Genomic DNA, 12,647 nt, shown 5'->3' with positions numbered 1-12,647 from the left:
TTGGTAGTTGCTGAAAGCCCAGGATGAACTGATGTGGTCAGAATGTCTCAAACCTGAAAAGCATTTTAGTTAGAGGGGTGGAATGATTTTGGATTTTTATGAGCTATTATAACTCAGACACGATTGCTGGTTATAATACATCATTATTCACTACAGATAATAGTAATAGGATGGTTAGTTTTTTTTTTTTTACATTTTAAAAAAGATCTATTTATATGTACTAGTGCTTTGCCTGCATGTATGCATGTGTACCACACGCCTGATGCCAAGGGAGGTTAGAAGAGAGAGTCAGACCCCCTGGGACTAGAGAGACAGACAGTTTGGAGTTGCCATGTGGGTGCAGGGAATCGAATCCTTTCCCTCAAGAAGTGCTCTTAAGCATTGGGCTATCTCTCCGGTCCCTCAGGGTTACTTTCTATGGTCAGTCTGACACAAACTAGAATCACTTGAGAAGAGGTGTCAAAAGAGCGGTTGTCTGGATCAGCGTGGTCTGTGGTCACGTCTGTGTGGATTAGCTTAGCAGCGGAAGGCCTGCCCGTTGTGGCTGTCACACTTTACAGTTGTTTGGACAATGACAGGGAGATGAGGTCACTGGCCCAAAGTCTCACTGATATCAAGACTCCACAGCCGCCGGGCATGGCGGTGCACACCTTTAATCCCAGCACTCAGAGAGGCAGAGGCAGTCAGATTTCTGTGAGATCGAGGCCAGCCTCGGTTACAAATCGAGTCCAGGACAGCCAAGACTACACAGAGAGACCCTGTCTCGAAAAACCAAAAAACAACCAAACCAAAAAACCATAACAGACCTTCACCACTATCAACTCAGCTTGACTGATGTCCCACAAGCAGTGAAATTCAACACTATGTAAACAAACCCCAGTGGGTGGAAAACCAATAGCTTCACAAGAGTGTCCATAAATGCATACCCAATTCTGAAATCCCCTGGCAACGTCCTCTACCTTAAACACTTAAGCATTACTCTTAGAATCTGTCTAAGCCACACCCCTTTTTTGAACACAGCTTCTTCATGCTTTAGATAGTCTCTCTGTTATCAGGACCTTCACAAATCTGCCATCTTGATCTCATAGGAACGGTCAAAAGCATTTTATAGGAGAGGAAAGCGAGGCCCAAGAGGCCTCATCATGTTTGAGGCCACACAATGACCAAATGTAACCAATAGTACTGGTTCATCTGTCTAGTATCCATGTCTCCTTGTGTCAAAAGGACCCAAAAAAATCCCTCCTGCATCCTGTTCCCATTTCTCTTCTGACACTTTTGTGTTTTAGTGTTTTCCCCTTACATTTCTCTATTGCAGCTTTAGAGGTCTTTTTGAAGTCCCTGGAACATGACTGGCAGGTTCCTGCCCCAGCTGCACATGAGCTCCTGCTTACAGGGAGCCTTCAAGTCTCTGCCAACTGTTACATTTTCACTGAACTCTTTTCTTGTCACCCTGCTTTAAACTGCTAGAATGATCCTGTATACCCTGTGTTCTAATTTCCTCATTTTTCTAGGACATTTTTGCTCTATCATTAGACCTTCCTTCCATCAGGGACTTGTAGTACTGATGTCTGGAGACAGTTTTGATTTTCATGATGGAAGGTCTGACTGGCATTGGGTAGGAAACACAGCCAGACATATTCTCCAATACACAGGATGGAGAATTTTTCAGCCTAGGCATCAAGCAGAAGCAAGGAGATGGAGAAAACCCTCACTGCATCAAAAATATTACTCATTCATTTCTTTGTGTTCTCTTTTACCCTAGAATAGGAAGGAAGCTTTGTTCTCCTTCTCCAGTGTCCATCACTTACACCTGGACTTGTGCCCACAGCAGATGCTCAAGAAGAATGGATGAATGAACAAATGAATGATTTGATCTGAACAAGACCAGCATCTGGCTGCATTCCAATATCACAACCTATTCATTGGGTTTCACCAAAATTAAAAGATCTCATCTTAGTTTTTTTTCCTGGAGCTGTGAGAAAACAGTCTAACAAAAGCAACTTAAGGGAGGCAGGGTTTCTTTTAGCTGACAGTTCCAGATCATAGCTTATCATGGCAGGGCAGCCAAGGAGTCTGAAGCAGAGGATCACATTACATATGAAGTCAGAAGAAGAGAGTAATGCATGCACACATACTGGAACTCACCTGGCTCATCTGCCTAGTTGTCACCCGAACTGGCCAGGTCCTCCCACTTAACTGACATAATCAAGGTAATTCCTATCAGACACGCCCAGAGGCTCATCTAAGCGATTCTAAATTTTGTTAAGCTAACAACAGTGTCATAGTTACTGTTCTATTGCTGTGAAGAAACACCATAACCACAGCAACTCATGTAAAAGAAAGCTTTTACTTGGGGCTTGCTTACAGTTTCAGAGGTTAGTCAGTATCATCATGGTGGGGAGCATGGCAGCGTGCAGGCAGACATGGTGTTGGAGAAGCAGCCTAGAGTTCTACAACCTGAACCACTGGCAGCAGAAAGAGAAAAGTAACTGGGCCCGGCATGGGCTTTTGAAACCTCAAAGCCTCCTTCCCCCCCCCCTCCCCGTGACACATACCCTCCAACAAGGTCACACTTAAGTTTTATAATCCTTTCAAACAGTTCCACACCCTGGTGAACAAGATTTCAGATATGTGCAATGATGAAGAGCATTCTTCTTCAAACCACCACAAATGCTATCCCAGTTCTGTCCTGTGAAATATCTAGAATCTATAAGAAACTCTTAACATGGTTCAGAGCACCGGCTGCTCTTCCGGACGACCTGGATTTGGTTCCCAGTATCCACATGATGGCTCATAACCATCCTTAACTCCAATTCTAGGGGATTCGATGTCACCTTCTGGCCTCTGCCGAAAAAAACTCATATGCATAGAATAAAAATATAAATCAAAACAAATGAACAAACAAACAACAGAGATGGTTCAGCACTTGCTGCTAAGACCAATGACTTAAGTTCAATCTCTGGTACCCACATGACAGAAGGAGAGAAATGACTCCATAGATGTCCTCCACATGTGCTCCACAGAAAACGCATGGGCACATGCAAATAAGTGTATGTAATATATATTAAAAAAAAAAAAACCCACAATGGGATAGTACCGTGTCCTTACCAAAATGGCTAACATAAAAAACAGTGATGATACTGGCTGCTGACAAGGGCACAAACTAAGTGCTCATGTGTGGCTGATAGAAAACGCAGGTAGAGTCATCGCTCAGCAAGTTCTTTAAGGTGACAAGAGAGCATTCAACTTCGGTGCTGCCAGCATCAAGTGCAGCCAGCAACTCTGCTCCTCTGCCAGCCTTTCCTTTCTTCTTCCCTTGCTGCCTGCTCTGCACCCCTCTCTGTTTTTTTGTTTGTTTGTTTGTTTTGTTTTAGAATATCTTTTAGGCTGCAAGGTGGCTCAGTGGGTAAAGTCACTTGCCACCAAACTGTCAATCGGAATTTGATCCCCAGGACCCACATGGTAGAAGAAAAGAACTGGCTCCCGCTGTCCTCTGACCTCCACAGACGTGTACGTGAGCATACACGTAGACACAAATGAATATAAATGTAAAAACAATATCTTTTGTTTATTCTTCAACAGTTTCACACATCTATACAATATATCTTGAGCATATCTGGCCCAAGCTCCCCACTCACCCCCAAAGCTGTCCCCTCCAAACACACCCCTCCCGTCTTCGTGTTCTCTCTTTTATTTTGTAGTCCATGGAGTCCAGCTGCCCGCTGCAATGTTCGCTGATCTTGTTGGCTTGATGTCCTGAAGGTTTGGCGTCAGAAGCCACAGCTGCAGAGAGTTTGTGAGGACGATGGTCATGCCGTGCCCTGGGACACAGAATTTGCAGTGCTCCTGCCCATCCTCCAGTTCTTACATTCGCCTCTGTTGTCTCTGCTTCAGTGCTCCCTGAGACTTGGGGTGGGGATGACATCAGTGTCCCATTTAGGGCTCACCACTCAACAAACACTCCCGGCACTTTGGTCAGCTGTGTGTCTCTGCCTTTAACTGCTGTCTGTGGCAGAAAGAAGCTTCTCGGACCAAGGCTGAGGGCAGTCCTAGCTTTACTCCTGAACATTTCTTCTGGAGAAACAAATCCCATATTCACAAAACCCCGTACATTAATATTCACAGTGTCTTTATTAGCAACAGATCCAAACTGGGGGAAGATGAAATGGTTAAACAATTTTTAAAAATGGTTAAACAAACTGGTAAACCCACACATAGCAGGGAGTATGACTCAGCAGCGAAACAGGAAGGAAAGGGCAGCTCTATTGCATCAATCTGTAGCAAAGCCTATGAAGGGAAAATGACTATCAAAAAATAGTCAAAGCATAGGACCGCCCTTATATAACAGCCTTGAAGTGGGAAAGCAGTTAGAAGGTGAGGGCTGGAGGGGGCCTGAGGCCGGAAGTGTGTGAGTTTGAGGTCAGCCTGAGCTACACAGAAGTTCCGGTCTAGCCTGAGCTGCACAGTGTGACATTGTCTTGGGATTTGGGGGAGGAGGTAGAGTGGATGCAGGTATGCGGGGATGGAAATATTCTCTGTGTCCACACCAGTGCCAGCACCTGGCTGTGACACTCACTGCACAGTCGGTTTGTAAGATGCCACTGTGGAGCACTGCTAGGCTAAGGGATTTCTCTGTCTAGTCCTCCCACCGCCCGTGAAACTGCTTCAAGTGTCGGAAGAGAAAGAAACTTCCTGGGATGTGCTGGAGGAGGGCCAGAGAGCCCCCGAGAAGCCTGGTGGTTCCAGGAAAGGCAAATGAATCAGCACGTGGTGTTAACAGGGGACCTTAGACTTCAGCCATGTGACAGATACTCTGTAGCCACAGATTTTACTGAGGAATGTGTAAAGGGAAGGAAGAGTGCCCGTTGTCATTCTAATAGTAACCCTACTCACTAGTCCGCTCTGTGCCACACCGGTCCTCAAGAGGATTGATGAAGGATGCTCTGCTTGCAATTCCAGTTTTGCAGATGAAGAGATTTGTGGATGTAGAGATCTGTGGATGATGATCACACTTGCTTATGATCAAAGAGTGGGGAGTTGAAGTCTGTCCTGCACAATCCCACGGTGAAAGGCTTGTAGGCACCATGCTGCCTTAACCGCCTCATCTCTCTCCTCCAGGTTTACTTGATTATCTTCTCAGCAAGGGATTCAAACTTAAGTCCACTCTTCCCTATTCTTCATTGCTGTATATTTCCCCATGATTCCAAATGCCATGCAATCCGTTTTCTCTAAAGATGTGTGGGACACGAGTGCAAGACATGGATGTCACTGCAAACCCGAGAAGGTGAAGGACATCTTGAAACATTGAAGAGACAAACAATACCCAATTTGTGTGTGTGTGTGGGTGTGGTGTGTATGTGTTTAACTTCGTGTCATAGCTCCACCCAAGCTTGTAGGAGTTAAAAACACTAGAAGAATACATGAGGAAAACCTTATAATTCTGGACTTAAAGTTGTATTTGTAACATGAAAGCTACAAGTCAAGAAAAGAGTGGAAAGTCAAGAAAAGAGTGGAAAGTCAAAATTCCAAATGTAAAAACCCTCACCAGGCAGGCTGTAGTAACAGGTGCCCAGGCATTGATGATGAAGTATAACTTAATTCAGTTTGGATGGAGGGCAAGTTGGTATTGCTTACCAAAAATAAAAAATAAAATTGCCTAGCAATCCCATTTCTAAGAGTTTATTCTAAACCTAACATCAAACAGGCCAAATGACAAGTCGAACAAGGTGCTAGAGAGGGTGACAAAAAACAAACAAACAAAAAACAAAACAAAACAAAACAAAAAAAACTGGGGAGACAGGCAAAGATCATGAATGGGCCATGGCTAAATACATCATGGTTAGTCTTGTCTATTCAGTAGAACATTGAATAGGCATGATGGATGAGAAGGCTCTTTATGAGCAGACAAAATATTAACTGATTTACAAGCATGGAGCAGTGTGTATACGATAGTATTATTTCTGGAAGAGGGAAGAAATAAGAATTCAGATCTTATTTCTGTCCAAAGAAGTGATAGATACACTAAAATGCACAGGGTAATAGTCAATGGCAAGACAGACAAATGTATCGATTGTAACTTCTTGTTTTTGAGTCAGGAGAATGCATTACTGTGTTGGCTGGTTATAACTGTCAACTTGACATAATGTAGAATCCCCTGGGAAGAGAGTCTTAATGAGGAATTGTCTAGATCTAGTTGGCCTTTGGGCATGTCTGTAGTGGATTATCTTGATTGTTGATTGATGCAGGGAGACACGGCTCATTGAGGGTGGCACCATTCCCTAGGCTGAGCTCTGGACTGTTTAAGAATTCTCTTAAATCAGTAACTAGCTGACCGAGAGCTCACACCTTGACTTCCTGAAAATGATGGGCTGTAACCCAGAATTATGAACTATAATAAACCTTTTTTTCTCCCAAGTTGCTTTTTTTTTTTTTGTCAGAATGTCTTAGCACATCACAGAAATGCAACTAAGGCAGTTTATAAAATTTGAAGGTAAGTAACTTGCACGACTAGTGAAAACATAATGACCACCTCTAGGGTCAAAGTAAATGAGGCTGAAGGTTTGGCTCCAGCCCTCCGCTACCCAGTTTCCGGCTCAAGCCATCTGTGTGTTCCTTGCGGGACCATCTTTGTCCTTAACTTAACTGTGCCCTAGCCGCAATTAATACCGCTAGTAAGGTTCCCAGGCCACTCTAGAAGTGTGTTCTTCAGGAAATACCCGGAAACTCCTTTTAAGCAAACAGGTGTGGGTAATTATTCCCTGTGTCAGAAGCCTAGGTGTTTTTCTCCGTCTGTTGGCTTCAAAGAACAAACAGGAAGGAGCTCTATAAGCCACCGTAATTCGTTAGGTTGGTGATGAAGCCGCATGATTCTTGGCCTTCCTCCTTCTGAGACGTGCCAGTCAATCCTCAGCCTAGGGTCCTGGGAACAGGACCACGGCTTGGCTAAAGCTGGCTTCATTTTGAATCTTTAGACCCAGAACCGGGATTGAGAAAGCGCAGGAGCTGCTGAATGGGGGCGGAGGAAGGCGCAGAAACGGGTCCTTGGCTCCTTTCCATTCTTTCAACCTCTTAGAAACTGGAGCCGGGTGCTGCCTAGGATCAAAGGAAAGCGAGGAATCCGGCTTTCCTCCCTCCACCGCCTCCCCGGGATGCCGCCACAGCCCAGACTGGTTCATCTGCCAGGCAAGGCGAGTCTCTCAGTCTCTTTTCTTCTCCCCAGAGCAGAGGCACCTACAGGGAGCCATTCGATTCAGGAAGAAAAAGACGTTTGCTTCCTTCTTGGAGATACAATTGAAACGCTAATTAGCCCAAAAAGGAAGCAAACTAGCAAGCAGGAATAAGCTACTAAAATGATTTTTTGTGTGGTTTTCGTTTGGATTGTAATCCCCCCGCCCCCACCCACATACATAACCACAGAGCTCAGAGTTACTAAGGAAATCAAAGGTATATTAGCCACGCAGGGTAGATTTGCTTCTGTTTTTCCCACGATTCCCGTCCTGACTCACACCAACGAATAAAAACGCATTCCCGTGTTTTAAGCCCGGGGAGGGACTGGAAAAGAACGCAACGGAGGCAACCCAGGAAACGTCCATCAGGAAAGGGCGCCAGAAGCTGCCGCCGTCGGACGGCGCCGGAGACGGGTTTAGTTTGAAAAGCCAGCGTTGTCTCAGAGCAAGGAATTGCCACGCGAGGTCTGGACCGCTGAGTTCGGGAACGGAGGAGAGAGAAAAGTCATCTCCTGTGAACGCCACCGCGACCGGCAAGGGAGGGATGAAGACGTCCAGAGTGACTCCAGTCCCACAGCGCCACCTACTCCACGAACCTGGGAAACGGTGGACGTGTGCGTTTCTGCTTGTGTTTTTCTTGGGTGAGGGAGGCCAGCCAGGCCTGGCAGCTCACCCCTGGAAGCCCAGCATTCGAGAGGCTGACGCAGGAGGATTGCCTCCATCAGTGTAGGTTGTATTATAATACCCTTTCTCAACATCCCTCTCCCCGAAAAGCCCCTAAAAATAGTAAGAGAAAATATAAAGGAATAAACAAATGGGGGGGGGAGGTACCCCACACTGAGCCTTTATGGAAATGACGTCTCTACTAATGATTTCAGTATTTTTCATTCCCCCGTTCACTGTGGAAGCGTGGGTGTGCACGAGGAGCTTGGCAGAAGGTAAAAACCTAGTTCTTTCCGAACTCTCAACTTTTTCTCGTGCAGAGGACTCTAGGATTAAAGAAAACAAAAGAAGACAAAACAAAACTTTGTGCTGGGGATTGAGCACTTCAATAGCAGGGTGTTTGTCTAGCATCCACGAAGTCCGGGATTCCACAAATAAAAAGTGAATAAAAAATATTGTGGATAAAATACTGCTCCGTGCCTCAGTAAATACTTGATTATAAAGTGGGTCATTTGGAAGGCAAGTGTGGTTGAATTTTGTGTTGTTGTTTAAATTTGTGTTGTTACCACACAGGTTTGAAACAAGCTACCTAGAGTTCCATGCTGTTAACTGGGAAATGATCAGATTGCAAATGGAAATAAAGTAAAGCTTAAAATATAAACCTCTAAGGGCTGAAGAGATGGCTCAGCAGTTAGGAGCAGTTGCCCCACAGAGAGAGGGTGTGGCGCCCACAGGGCAGCTCACAGACACTGTAACTCCAGCTCCAGGGCATCTGACGCCCTCTTCTGGACTCTGGGGGCACTGCATATGCATGTGATAAACAGACATGAGCAGACAAAACATCCATAGAAGTAATATGTATAGATACATTTATGTTCATATACGTATATATATACACATTAATGTATATATTAATGTATATATTAATTAATGTATATATTAATATATACATTAATGTATATATACACATATATTAATGTATATATGTTCTTCTCTGCCATGTTTTCCATGAATTCCCACTCACTCACTTTCTCCCTCTGTGGAGGAAGAAAGAGGCAATTCTGCTACTTTTAGTTGCCTTTTCTAGTTGAGTTGAGTAACAAGTATCTATGTAGTGGCTCCATGCTGGAAATGGTCACCTGTCTTTGCTCCTCTGCAGACAAACCTCAGTGTGTGTAAGCCTTGTCTGTGTTTCCCCAGAGAAGTCTTCACAGAGCCCCATCACTGGATTTACACCACTGAAAGCCGTTGGCTCAATGGGGATTTCTTACATCAACCACACGGGTTGTTTGTGGTTGGAGGTGGAAGGTAGAAAGAACGTTCCAGAAGGCCATCGGTCCCTCCTTGCTTCCCGTTGGCAATAGTCGCCTTCCTTCCTTCCTTCCTTCCTTCCTTCCTTCCTTCCTTCCTTCCTTCCTTCCTTCCCTCCCTCCCTCCACCCCATCTCAGAAGGCTGGTTTGTCAGCTTGACAGGTGAATAGAGATTTCCAGCTTAATGGAATGTTTCCCTTGCTTGTGTTTTTGTTTTGAGACACAGTCTTATGTAGTCCAGGCTGGACTCAAACTCACTATGACACCGAGGATGACTCGTATCTCGGATCCTCCTGCCTTCCATCTTCTTGGTGCTGGGGTTCAGCCTTGTGCCACCCCAGTGCTAGGAATGGAACCCAGGGCCTCAGATAACACTAGGTAACACTCTCCGAACTGAGCTGCAGCCCCAGCTCTGGCTCTGGTTTTCAGCATCAGTATACTCTGGGGCTGCACCTAGGGACACAGAAATGAGCTCATTCTTACCTAGGGCTTGAAATGGAATGTGAGTTTTGCAGCTGGTATAGAGTTGACACACATACTGACAGCGTAGAGGACAGCGAGGGCTTACAGGAGGCACCTCTGCCACACACAGTCCTCTAGACCGATAATTGCATTTCACAATTATCCGAGGGGAAGAAAAGCAGCATTAAAAACTGCCTCAAACTACCACAAACTTGTAACCCGCTGTCTAGAACAGATATGTTGTGTATTTCACAAACTTTCCCAAGAGCAAGAAAAGCTTTTAGTGCTGCTGAAAATGGAAAGCAGACTTCCTAAGAACTGGCTCATGTTATGCAAAGAAAACATACACACACACAACACACACACACAGACACACACATTTTTACTCATCTTTTAAGATAACGCTTTCCAAATTCTCCTCTCAGCCATTTTAATCGTCACTTGCCTCTTTATTTCCTGTCCCAATTTATCAACAGTTTTTGCACTTGGGAACTTTTTGCTCATTTATTTGTGTGAGGTTTTTTGTTTGTTTGTTTTTTGAGACGGAGTCTTGTGCAGTCCAGGCTGGCCTCCTGCTCGCTCTGTGGCAGAGGATAACCTTGAACGCCCACTTCTCCTGCCTTCAGCTCCCACACACTTCGACTGCAGACGTGTGTCATCACATCCCTTTATTTTCTCAGTTTGGAGTTAGCCTTCTCGGCGGATGAGCGCTCCTGAGCACAGTGCTGGCAGGAAGGAGAGCAGGAAGTGAAAACAGCAGGCTTGCTCTTCAGATGTGTGGCCTGCGTGACCTGAGGGTTCAGTGCTGGCATCCCTTCAGAACGTCCACGAGGGCTGGTGAGAGGGCTCAGCAAGTCAAGGTGCTTGCTGCCAAACCTGATGACCAGAGATGGGACTCAGGGACACCACGAGGTGGAAAGAGAAAATCCGTTCCAACAGGTTGTCCTCCGACTTACACACATGAACACACACACACTGAATAAGCAAACGAAAAACACAAGCATAATGAAAAGCTTAGGGGGTACAAAGAAACTCCCTAGATGAAACGCTAAGAATAGGACTGCCAACCACCTTTCTCTTCTTGTGCAAGGTTCGTGTTTAAATAACCAATACAGAACTTGAATACATTTATAAACAAAAAGAGGCATCTTTAAATCTTAAGGAGCCGTTCCTGGCAACCGTCGCTCATGCTCGGGCCTGCCCTCTGCCACAGAGATAGCCCTGGAAGGCCCGTGGGGGGTAACAGAAACCCAGTGTTTAGTGTTTTCTTTTATAAGCAGGAAGGCCAGATTTCCATTATAGGATCATTTTGTGCACGTGCGATGAAATCTATTAAATGTTTATCATAGAACCCTGGTTCAGTTGGGGAGAGAGAGAGAGAGAGAGAGGGAAAAAAAAAGCCCCATCCCTGCCAACCAGTTTGTTTGTGTGAATCACGCTCAGTCAGCTTTCAGGCCTATAATTTATCTTTTCTTTGGCCTATGTGGTAAATGCCCCGCTTGTCCATGAATTCTTGCCTTGTTTTAATTATGCTATGGTCTGAATGTAGTTTTATAAGGCACACAAATAAGATTGTCATTCTGAAAACACAGATTTGTGTGTCCCGGCCCACCGCCCCAGGAGGAGATGGGGGAGGGGACAGTTATCTCTGTCTTAATTCACAGCTTGTGGGGTTGTGGCTGGAATTCCAAACCCAGCTAGGAGCACGCAGCGGCAGTGCGGGGGTGGAGACGAAGAACGGTGGGGGATGGGACAGAGAGGGATAGCTGACGTGGCAAAACCCAAGGCATAATTTACCCTAAGAATTCTGAATCGATACATCCAGGGTTGAACTTTGCATTGTGGCGGCGCTAGCTCCGAGAATGCTATTGACCGGGAAGCTCTATTCATTTCTTTTCTGAGGGCTGTATTTTGTCACTGTACTTAAAAAACAATTGGTTATCCTCTAAACACAGAAGCAGGCCATAGGGGCCGGAGGAGAAACCTTTACAAATCACAGGGCTACTTTTTTTTTTCCTTGCGCATCTATGCATTCAAATACAGACATATTTGTAGGCTGAAGGAGAAATGGTTATCTCATAGCGTGTAAATATTACTCAATATTTCAAATTTCAGTGATACGACCAACCAAAAAAAAAAAAAAAAAAAAAAAAAAAAGGAAATTTGAAGTGTAACACGATTCAGCGCACACTTTTCCTTTGCAAGTGTAAGTGAGAGAGGTCTTTTATCCGGGAAGAAAGACATGTTTATAACTGGGAGCTGGTTACTCTGAAAGATGATTTGGACTCCAAACGCCTCCCCATCCTCCTTCCCCGGACTGGACTGCATTTGCTATGTCTCTAACGCAGATTGCGTCTCGAAGCCAGTCTCACTTGGGCAACTGCTCAGTTAAATCTAGCTGCCGTCTCTGAGGGTGTCCCTCCGCCCTGCCCGGCAGAGGACAGCCAGCTTTGCAAAGCACCGCTTCAAAACTGTTTTACCACCGAGTTCCCTGAGAGCAAGAGTGAGCGGAGTGTGCTGGGGTTTGTGAGCTAGCTGGCAGAGGCTGGTTCAATTTGTTTAATTAAGAACGAGGGTTTGGCCGAGTCACCAGGCAACCGTGCAAAGACGGGCAGAGCGTAGCTCTTCATTGTCTCCCCATAAATGACTCTTATTATTTTTTTTTCCTAATTCGGGAGATAGATTCCTACACCTTAAAAACCTATGACTGTTAAAAAAAAGTCACCACCTGAGAGTGGTTCTAGATACCCACGGATAATGAGGCCAACGCAGCCAGAGTGTCCCGGCTCAGGCAAAGTGTGTCAACAGTTTCCCACAATCATTATGACTATCGGTAACCAGTTCATAGCCCCCGGAAGAGAAGCTTAGGGCTCCTGGCTTGTGCCTATGTTAGGATGTTTTCTGTGGCAAGGCAATCCCCACATGGCGCTCGCTGGACTGTATGTCAAACTAGTCCAGTTTGGGAGTAGACGTGTGAACACACAT

The 12,647-nt window shown here is 45.3% G+C and overlaps 1 protein-coding gene across 1 annotated transcript in view; it reads right to left on the bottom strand.

Moving 5' to 3' along the window:
- Positions 1-12,647, bottom strand: part of Bcas1 (brain enriched myelin associated protein 1) — a 48,523-nt gene that overhangs the window by 13,432 nt on the left and 22,444 nt on the right. The gene's annotated exons all lie outside the window — the stretch shown is intronic.

The sequence above is a fragment of the Psammomys obesus genome, unplaced genomic scaffold, assembly GCF_907164565.1.
Source record: "Psammomys obesus unplaced genomic scaffold, mPsaObe1.curated_primary_1811, whole genome shotgun sequence".
NCBI lineage: Eukaryota > Metazoa > Chordata > Mammalia > Rodentia > Muridae > Psammomys > Psammomys obesus.
This window is presented reverse-complemented; position numbering and strand designations above follow the sequence as displayed.